Source organism: Prionailurus viverrinus, unplaced genomic scaffold (assembly GCF_022837055.1).
Source record: "Prionailurus viverrinus isolate Anna unplaced genomic scaffold, UM_Priviv_1.0 scaffold_59, whole genome shotgun sequence".
Taxonomy (NCBI): domain Eukaryota; kingdom Metazoa; phylum Chordata; class Mammalia; order Carnivora; family Felidae; genus Prionailurus; species Prionailurus viverrinus.
This window is the reverse complement of record NW_025927621.1, coordinates 136744-141183: the sequence shown is the minus strand read 5'-3', so window position 1 is coordinate 141183 and position 4440 is coordinate 136744.

Here is a 4440-nt window from a genome sequence, read left to right as displayed (position 1 = left end):
CTGCTCAGAAAATCCCGGGCAAGTTCCGAGGGATCGGATTCGCCAAATGGGTAGTGCTCCTGGTCGACCCGGGCCTCCACGCCCGGGGCTCTATCTTTCCATGGCGCATCAGGGCTGAAGCCTCTCCCTGTCAGTGACAGAAACGGGCCAGTGTTTCCCACACAGAGTCCAGACCTTGGGGTCTCAGCTCAGAAACTTACGGGGAAGGATGGAGAAGTGGGAGACAAAGAATTCCAAGCAGCCCTACCAGGGACTATACTACAAGCCTAAAATCCCAAGGAAACATATGCCTGAATCCTGAAAAGCCAACAACCCTTCCTCTCCACTCCGGTACTCCCGGGTCAGGACCGAGGGATGCGAGACCCAGAATCCCAAACACCTGCTACAATCCCCGGCCTCCAGGCCCTGAGTCATTACGATGGCTCAACATGGCTGGAGCCTGAGAGAAGGCAGTCACCCTGTACCTGAGAGAAAGGGGTCACAGAACCCGAAACAGCCTCCAGACACTGGGGTCTCAGCTCAGACTCCCCGGAAAGTTCCGAGGGATTGGAGACACAGAATGGGAAGTGCCCCGCCCCTCCAGGCCCGGGGCTGCTCGCCCCGGGCCTCCAGGCCCGGGGCTGCTCGCCCCGGGCCTCCAGGCCCGGGGCTGCTCGCCCCGGGCCTCCAGGCCCGGGGCTGCTCGCCCCGGGCCTCCAGGCCCGGGGCTGCTCGCCCCGGGCCTCCAGGCCCGGGGCTGCTCGCCCCGGGCCTCCAGGCCCGGGGCTGCTCGCCCCGGGCCTCCAGGCCCGGGGCTGCTCGCCCCGGGCCTCCAGGCCCGGGGCTGCTCGCCCCGGGCCTCCAGGCCCGGGGCTGCTCGCCCCGGGCCTCCAGGCCCGGGGCTGCTCGCCCCGGGCCTCCAGGCCCGGGGCTGCTCGCCCCGGGCCTCCAGGCCCGGGGCTGCTCGCCCCGGGCCTCCAGGCCCGGGGCTGCTCGCCCCGGGCCTCCAGGCCCGGGGCTGCTCGCCCCGGGCCTCCAGGCCCGGGGCTGCTCGCCCCGGGCCTCCAGGCCCGGGGCTGCTCGCCCCGGGCCTCCAGGCCCGGGGCTGCTCGCCCCGGGCCTCCAGGCCCGGGGCTGCTCGCCCCGGGCCTCCAGGCCCGGGGCTGCTCGCCCCGGGCCTCCACGCCCGGGGCTGCTCGCCCCGGGCCTCCAGGCCCGGGGCTGCTCGCCCCGGGCCTCCACGCCCGGGGCTGCTCGCCCCGGGCCTCCACGCCCGGGGCTGCTCGCCCCGGGCCTCCAGGCCCGGGGCTGCTCGCCCCGGGCCTCCAGGCCCGGGGCTGCTCGCCCCGGGCCTCCACGCCCGGGGCTGCTCGCCCCGGGCCTCCAGGCCCGGGGCTGCTCGCCCCGGGCCTCCACGCCCGGGGCTGCTCGCCCCGGGCCTCCACGCCCGGGGCTGCTCGCCCCGGGCCTCCAGGCCCGGGGCTGCTCGCCCCGGGCCTCCACGCCCGGGGCTGCTCGCCCCGGGCCTCCACGCCCGGGGCTGCTCGCCCCGGGCCTCCACGCCCGGGGCTGCTCGCCCCGGGCCTCCACGCCCGGGGCTGCTCGCCCCGGGCCTCCACGCCCGGGGCTGCTCGCCCCGGGCCTCCACGCCCGGGGCTGCTCGCCCCGGGCCTCCAGGCCCGGGGCTGCTCGCCCCGGGCCTCCACGCCCGGGGCTGCTCGCCATGGCTCACTATGACTGAAGCCGTTCCTGTACCTTAGAGAAGGGGGTCACACAAACACAAACACCCTCCAGGCCCTGGGTTCCCTGCTCAGAAAATCCCGGGCAAGTTCCGAGGGATCGGATTCGCCAAATGGGTAGTGCTCCTGGTCGACCCGGGCCTCCACGCCCGGGGCTCTATCTTTCCATGGCGCATCAGGGCTGAAGCCTCTCCCTGTCAGTGACAGAAACGGGCCAGTGTTTCCCACACAGAGTCCAGACCTTGGGGTCTCAGCTCAGAAACTTACGGGGAAGGATGGAGAAGTGGGAGACACAGAATTCCAAGCAGCCCTACCAGGGACTATACTACAAGCCTAAAATCCCAAGGAGACATATGCCTGATTCCTGAAAAGCCAACAACCCTTCCTCTCCACTCCGGTACTCCCGGGTCAGGACCGAGGGATGCGAGACCCAGAATCCCAAACACCTGCTACGAGCCCCGGCCTCCAGGCCCTGAGACATTACGATGGCTCACCATGGTTGGAGCCTGAGAGAAGGCAGTCACCCTGTACCTGAGAGAAAGAGGTCACAGAACCCGAAACAGCCTCCAGACACTGGGGTCTCAGCTCAGAAACTCCCCGGAAAGTTCCGAGGGATTGGAGACACAGAATGGGAAGTGCCACGCTCGCCCCGGGCCTCCACGCCCGGGGCTGCTCGCCATGGCTCACTATGACTGAAGCCGTTCCTGTACCTTAGAGAAGGGGTCACACAAACACAAACACCCTCCAGGCCCTGGGTTCCCTGCTCAGAAAATCCCGGGCAAGTTCCGAGGGATCGGATTCGCCAAATGGGTAGTGCTCCTGGTCGACCCGGGCCTCCACGCATGGGGCTCTATCTTTCCATGGCGCATCAGGGCTGAAGCCTCTCCCTGTCAGTGACAGAAACGGGCCAGTGTTTCCCACACAGAGTCCAGACCTTGGGGTCTCAGCTCAGAAACTTACGGGGAAGGATAGAGAAGTGGGAGACACAGAATTCCAAGCAGCCCTACCAGGGACTATACTACAAGCCTAAAATCCCAAGGAGACATATGCCTGAATCCTGAAAAGCCAACAACCCTTCCTCTCCACTCCGGTACTCCCGGGTCAGGACCGAGGGATGCGAGACCCAGAATCCCAAACACCTGCTACGAGCCCCGGCCTCCAGGCCCTGAGTCATTACGATGGCTCACCATGGTTGGAGCCTGAGAGAAGGCAGTCACCCTGTACCTGAGAAAAAGAGGTCACAGAACCCGAAACAGCCTCCAGACACTGGGGTCTCAGCTCAGAAACTCCCCGGAAAGTTCCGAGGGATTGGAGACACAGAATTGGAAGTGCCACGCTCGCCCCGGGCCTCCAGGCCCGGGGCTGCTCGCCCCGGGCCTCCACGCCAGGGGCTACTCGCCATGGCTCACTATGACTGAAGCCGTTCCTGTACCTGAGAGAAGGGGTCACACAAACACAAACACCCTCCAGGCCCTGGGTTCCCTGCTCAGAAAATCCCGGGCAAGTTCCGAGGGATCGGATTCGCCAAATGGGTAGTGCTCCTGCTCGCCCCGGGCCTCCACGCCCGGGGCTACTCGCCATGGCTCACTATGACTGAAGCCGTTCCTGTACCTTAGAGAAGGGGGTCACACAAACACAAACACCCTCCAGGCCCTGAGTTCCCTGCTCAGAAAATCCCGGGCAAGTTCCGAGGGATCGGATTCGCCAAATGGGTAGTGCTCCTGGTCGACCCGGGCCTCCACGCCCGGGGCTCTATCTTTCCATGGCGCATCAGGGCTGAAGCCTCTCCCTGTCAGTGACAGAAACGGGCCAGTGTTTCCCACACAGAGTCCAGACCTTGGGGTCTCAGCTCAGAAACTTACGGGGAAGGATGGAGAAGTGGGAGACAAAGAATTCCAAGCAGCCCTACCAGGGACTATACTACAAGCCTAAAATCCCAAGGAAACATATGCCTGAATCCTGAAAAGCCAACAACCCTTCCTCTCCACTCCGGTACTCCCGGGTCAGGACCGAGGGATGCGAGACCCAGAATCCCAAACACCTGCTACAATCCCCGGCCTCCAGGCCCTGAGTCATTACGATGGCTCAACATGGCTGGAGCCTGAGAGAAGGCAGTCACCCTGTACCTGAGAGAAAGGGGTCACAGAACCCGAAACAGCCTCCAGACACTGGGGTCTCAGCTCAGACTCCCCGGAAAGTTCCGAGGGATTGGAGACACAGAATGGGAAGTGCCCCGCCCCTCCAGGCCCGGGGCTGCTCGCCCCGGGCCTCCACGCCCGGGGCTGCTCGCCCCGGGCCTCCAGGCCCGGGGCTGCTCGCCCCGGGCCTCCAGCCCCGGGGCTGCTCGCCCCGGGCCTCCACGCCCAGGGGTGCTCGCCCCGGGCCTCCACGCCCGGGGCTGCTCGCCCCGGGCCTCCACGCCCGGGGCTGCTCGCCCCGGGCCTCCACGCCCGGGGCTGCTCGCCCCGGGCCTCCACGCCCAGGGCTGCTCGCCCCGGGCCTCCACGCCCGGGGCTGCTCGCCATGGCTCACTATGACTGAAGCCGTTCCTGTACCTTAGAGAAGGGGTCACACAAACACAAACACCCTCCAGGCCCTGGGTTCCCTGCTCAGAAAATCCCGGGCAAGTTCCGAGGGATCGGATTCGCCAAATGGGTAGTGCTCCTGGTCGACCTGGGCCTCCACGCCCGGGGCTCTATCTTTCCATGGCGCATCAGGGCTG